Below are 6709 nucleotides of genomic sequence, written 5' to 3' on the forward strand. Positions count from 1 at the left end.
TAATAATAATAATAATAATATAAAAAAACGTTATTTATACCCCGCCACCATCTCCCCATGGGGACTCGGGGCGGCTCACAACGTTACAAAAGTAACAGCACAAATACATTAAACAATATACACAATTTAAAACACAAGAAGATGATAAAACAGAAGTTAAAACAAAGGTTTATATAACAGTAATAATATCAAACAACCACCAATGCAAATCCATCAACTTCAAAGGTGGGGGGGGGACTATAGCAGCAATATAAGATAAAATCATTAGATTAAAATACCCAGATGAAAGGAGCCTAATAACATTCAGGATAGAATTATAATGAGGCTGGTCATCCGATGGCTATTTCTCCAAAGGCCAGCCCAAACATCCAGGTTTTCAATTGTTTCTTAAAGGATGGTAGGGAGGGCGCCAACCTAATCTCCCTGGGGAGGGTTCCAGAGCCTGGGGGCCACAGCCGAGAAGGCCCTCTCTCTCGTCCACACCAGACGTATCTGTGAGGAAGGCGGAAGTGAGAGGAGGGCCTCCCCGGAAGATCTCAGAGAGCGCGTAGGTTCATAGGGGACGATGCGGTCACGAAGATAGGCAGGTCCTGAACCGTTTAGAGCTTTATAGGTAATAACCTGCACCTTGAATTGGGCCCGGAATATTATCGGCAGCCAGTGGAAGCTGCTTGAACAGGGGGGTTGACCGCTCCCTGTAAGCAGCTCCAGTTAGTAACCTGGCTGCCGACCGTTGTACCAACTGTAATTTCCGGACCGTCTTCAAGGGCAGCCCTACGTAGAGATTAAGACCACTGGGGGAGGGCCTGCTCTCAGTGCTGCCATCTTCGCAGGCACGTCTGGTGGGAACAAGAGACAGGGCCTTCTCAGTGGTGGCCTCTCGGTTGTGGAACTCCCTCCCCAGTGATATTAGTGCATCTCTTTCTCTCCTGGCCTGTAGAAGGAAAGTGAAAACCTGGCTGTGGAGTCAAGCCTTTGGAGATTAACTATAGTGCAATAATAACTATGAAATACATGCAATGATTCTTGAAACAACCCAAGATGATGATTACAGATGGTGTGATTTTAACAGTGATTATAATGTTTATATGTTTTAATATGCTTTTTAACTCGAATTTTAATTTTTTTACTTAAACGTATTTAATTATCTGTTGTTTAAAGGCATCAAATAGTTGCAATATCTAAAGCCGCCTTCAGTCCCCTTCGAGAAAGGTGGGATATAAATAGAGTAAATAAATAAATAAATGCATACATCATCTTGCCAAGATTGTCTATAGCTTGAAATCAACCGTCATGAAATTGAATGAGGCTAAGCAAAAATAACTAAATATGATGAGGTTGTGGGATGACATGATGATATTTATATGACAAGAAGCACATGTTAAAAAATATGTCCCCATTGTTCTTAGACCTCCATTATTATTTTTTTCAACTCAGCAACTCAAAATACATCAGAGTAGTGTTTAAGCCGATGATCTCTATAATCATATATGGTTAGTGGTTATTCTTTGCAGTGCATATACAATACAAAGTGCCACTTAAAATATATCTACATTAGAAATGTGGGAAGCCTAATCTTATGTTAAGACATCCTTTAAAGCCAGAAACCCATTTACAAATGCATAAGTATGAGACCTACCCATAAAAAAAATCAAGCACTATTCATGTCAGCTGCAAAATACTCTATTCAATGTAATATAAAGGATGAATGGCATATTTGAATTTCCTATTGAGTGTGCAAATAGCACACTCTGGTGCAATTGAGAGAAATTGCATGTTGCTTTTTATATATCTAGACTGCGTGATGGCAAATTTAATTTTTTAAAAAAAAACTCTTTGAGAGCTTAATCAACATCTAATGAGGATTTTATCACTGGAAGAGCAAATCACCAGAGGGCAATTCAAGAACATATATGAACATGTCTGTAAATTCAGTTTAAAATGTATGGGTGGAAATAGTAACTTCCACTAATGTTGATGTTAGCTTCTTCTTTACTAGTCAGAAAGAAAAAACGGAGCTTTGCCCAGAGATGGTTCCGGTATGAGGCAAGGTTAAAATCTTTAATAGATTTTGGGTGCTATTAAAACTGGTAGAGTGGGATAAAACAAATTTGATAAAAATCATACAATCCACCAGAAAGTTACTCTACACTTACTTGTTTTTTTTCCATTTTGGGATACTAAGAAATGAAATTCCCTCTATATTTCTTTCATGATTTTTGAATGAGTCCTGCATATCCTACTTTATTTTTTATACATTTCATTCTTGCAGGCAAGACATTGCAATTCCACCTTGGGTCCGCCCTCAGGAGAAAGAGGTGATATACAAACAAACAAATAAACAAATGAGAGTAATTTTGTTTTCACTGCAAGAAAGTAATTAACCGCAGAAAGTGGCCTCAAACTGGTTTCAGAATCCACAATATCCATGGCTTAACAACTACTGGAAAACACACTTTTTTTCCATTTCTGATCAAGACACACACCAGCACTCCAGAGGCACAAGAGATAGAGTGTGTGGTAGTTAGCTGTGCAGGTAATTAATTACTTGCTTCAGCAGGTCAATTACTCCCTGGCTGCCTATTCATGCCCTTGTTCCAAATGTTCCAAACTAGCCCTGAATTATCATGCCAAGAAGATATTCAAACCCTGGATTTCAAATCCAGACTAAAGATAGCCCTGAAGCCAGCTACACTGTGGTTACAACTTGTAACAAAAATGGCATGCGACATTTTCTGTCTCCAGAGAGGAGGATAAGCCATGAAGAAATTAACATAATGGCAAAATACTGTACATTTGTTGGCTTTTTTTTGTCCCAGCAATATTTATTTGTTAAAATGGTGAGTGACTGGAACTGAGAATATACCATATATACTCGAGTATAAGCCGACCCGAATATAAGCCGAGGCACCTAATTTTACCACAAAAAAACTGGGAAAACATTGACTCCAGTATAAGCCGAGGGTGGTAAATTTCAGAAATAAAAATAGATACCAATAAAATTATATTAATTGAGGCATCAGTAGGTTACATGTTTTTGAATATTTACATAAAGCTCAAATTTAAGATAAGACTGTCTAACTCTGATCAAATCATTATTCTCATCTTCTTCAATGTAAATGTGCTTATGTATCCTTTTAATAACAATAGAGTAAAATAATACATGTATTATAATAATAATAAATACAGGAAAATAATACATGTAATCATAAATAGAGTAAAATAATAAATGCAATAATAATAATAGCAGAGTGAAATAAATGTATTAATAATATTAATAAAAATAGAGTAAAATAAATGTAATAGTAGCAACAACAATAGAGAAAAATAATAAATGTAATAATACCAATAGTAATAGAGAAAAATAATAAATGTACCATATATTTTCGAGTATAAGCTGACCCAAATATAAGCCAACCAGGACCCTCACCCGAGTATAAACTGAGGGGGGCTTTTTCAGTCTTTAAAAAAGGGCTGAAAAACTAGGCTTATACTTGAGTATATACAGTATCTACTGATTTAAGCAATTTTTAAAAAGTTTTCAGAAAAATATTTCAGGGGAGGGATAATTATTTCTCTCCTCTCCTGATTGGTACATTCTCCTCCCAAGGCATACTGCAAAATGTAGTTTAAGGCAGGGCCTTTTGCAATCTCTACCACTGGGGCCCTGAAACTATAGTTAAGATGGCTGTGATTAGCCATGCCTACAGCACCTACCTTATGGCAGCACCGGCAAAGATGAGGCCAAAAAAGAATAAGATTTTAAAAGATTTTAAAAGCAGCTTTGCCAAAGTTGCTTAATGGTTATAGTGAAAATTAATCGGATGGAGGCCACCCGGGGGTGCTAGAGAGAAGGATTGTCCCATTTATGGGAGTGGGTTGAATGAGGAAAACCATTGTTTCCTGTTTTCCTGTTATTCCCCCCACTCATGTCCTTTTTGTGGGGACAACCCTTGTTTATGGTATGGGAAAGGGGGAGGGGGAATGGCCAGTAAAAATCAGGGAAATTGATTTCCTCCTTCAAAACTGTATGTGACCTCATTTGTTTTATGATTTGTTTTATTGTTGATTGACTTGTTTTATTGCTATGTTTTTATATTGTCTGATGTCTGGGCTTGGCCCCATGTAAGCCGCCCCGAGTCCCTTCGGGGAGATGAGGCAGGGTATAAAAATAAAATTATTATTATTATTTTATTATGACACAGCAAACAAGATAGATATGCTGGATTTTGTATCACAAAATCACAAGTCGAACACTTCCCAAGTGTCTAGGACTGTGTGATGTATTTTCGGATGATGCGTGCAGATCCCAGTAGGGTGGCCTTTTGCAGTTGGCAGATTGTGATTTTTTTGTTGTTGTTGTTATTATTATTATTATTATTATTATTATTATTATTATTATTATTATTACTATACCACCCATAAATGAGACAATCCTTCTCTCTCTAGCACCCCCTGGTGGCCCCCACCCAATTAATGGAATAGTACCAACAATTCTTTAGAAAGCATACAGTTCAAAACAATTTTAAATACTTTAAAAATAATTTAAAAGATGAAAATAAAATGCTTCCCACTGAAAGAGTTGCCACAAGAATTGAGAGCCAATAAAAAAAGGCATTTGCCCTGTGATAGAATAAAGAGGGGGCCAACAAAACTTCCAGTGAAAGGAGGCCTGAGACATCATCTACACCAGGGGTCCCCAAACTAAGGCCTGAGGGCTGGATGCGGCCCTCCAAGGTCATTTACCTGGCCCCCGGCCTCATTTATAATATAATATTTTATATAAGTTTTAATAATATAATATATTGTATATACATATGATACTGATAATATCATTTTATACAATATAATACTAATAATAATACCATATTAATTATATATTATATATTACACATAATAGTACAGCATAGTAGTATAGTTCAATATAGCAATATATAATGCTAATATTGTGCTATGCTAATAATATAATAATAATAATAATAATAATAATAATAATAATAATAATAATAATTTTATTCTTATACCCCGCCCCATCTCCCCAAAGGGACTTGGGGTGGCTTACATGGGGCCAATAATATATTGTATGTACATACAGCTGCTCTGAGTTCCCTTTGGGGTGAGAAGGGTGGGATATAAATGTAGTAAATAAATGTAGTAAATGAATAAATAAATAATTTTGGACCTAGGCTCGCCCAAAGTCTGAAATGACTTGAAGACACACAACAATAACAACAATCCTAATTAACCTGACTATCTCATTGGCCAGAAACAGGCCCACACTTCCTATTGAAATCCCGATAGGTTTATGTTGATTAAAATTATTTTCATTTTTAAATATTGTATTCTTCTTACAGTGTTATTGTTGTTGCTTTTCACTACAAATAAGATATGTGCAGTGTGCATAGGAATTTGTTGGGTTTTTTTATTCAAATGATAATTCGGCCCCTCAACAGTCTGAAGGATTGTGGACCGGCCCTCTACTTTAAAAGTTTGAGGACCCCTGATCTACACTGTCATTATAATACAGATGTAACTGCATTACATGATCAGTGTAAACTCATATAATGCAGTTTAGCTGCATTGAACTGGATGATATGAGTCTACACTGCAATATAATCTAATTTAATGCAGTTAATCTGCATTCTGAAACTGGATATTTAGAAGTATAGATCAAGTCAGTGTAGACCATTCCATATAATGGAAATTAGCCTAATAAGCTTTCCTCCCACGTCCTCACCAAATATGCCCGTGACTGTCTTGGGACCAAGTAAAAGCCCTCCTCTGTCGCTGTTTTGTATGTTGCATGGTTTGTTTATTTGTTAGTGTATATCACTGTTTTTTGTGTTTAAAAAATAATAAACAATTAAATTCAAAAAAAAAAAAGAAAAAAGAAAAAAGAAAAGAAAAAGCCCTCCCGAAGCTCCTAAAACCCATGCATGCACTTTCCAACCTTTCAGATAGTCTGGACCAAAGCCATGTAAGGCTTTAGACCAGCACATTGAATTCTGTCCAGAAACAGACTGGTAGCTAATGAAGTTGTTTTCAACAAAAGAATGAGAAATTCCCTCTCGCTAGTTCTAGTTAGCAATTTGGCCCCAGCATTTAGGACCATTTAAGTTTTGAAACAGTCCCCCACTCCAAATCCCCCTCTAATCCCAAAAGAAACTGATCAAGGCATATGCTGTTGTAGCCATATTTGAGGTGGTGTATGTGGTATTTTCACATGGCTTCATATTTTATTTATTTATTTATTTACATCACTTTTACCCCGCCTTTCTCCCCGAGGGGACTCAAACCGGCTTACAATAAATAAGCAAAAATTCAATGCGTAAAAACAATGTAAAAACAATTCATATAAAACAATCTACAAAACAACAATTCATATAAAAACAGATGCCATTACAAAATAAAAACACATTATGTAAAATGTTAAGCATTTCCACTATTAGAATCCATTCATCCAGAATCCTCAATAAGTCTTTGTACAGGTCATGTAAAGTCCATGTTCTCATTTTACCCTGGTAAAACAGTATTAGTAACAATAATAACAATAACAACAACTTTATTTCTTCCAATCTCTCCAATGCTTAATATGGGGTTCAACAAATTTAAAAACAACAAAATAAAAAATAAAACCATTTTAAACACATTGATTAAAATATAGACATGAAATTAAAACACACATTAAAATCATTTGACCCAATAAACG

The sequence above is a fragment of the Anolis carolinensis genome, chromosome 6 (genome assembly GCF_035594765.1).
Source record: "Anolis carolinensis isolate JA03-04 chromosome 6, rAnoCar3.1.pri, whole genome shotgun sequence".
In the NCBI taxonomy this organism is placed as follows: domain Eukaryota; kingdom Metazoa; phylum Chordata; class Lepidosauria; order Squamata; family Dactyloidae; genus Anolis; species Anolis carolinensis.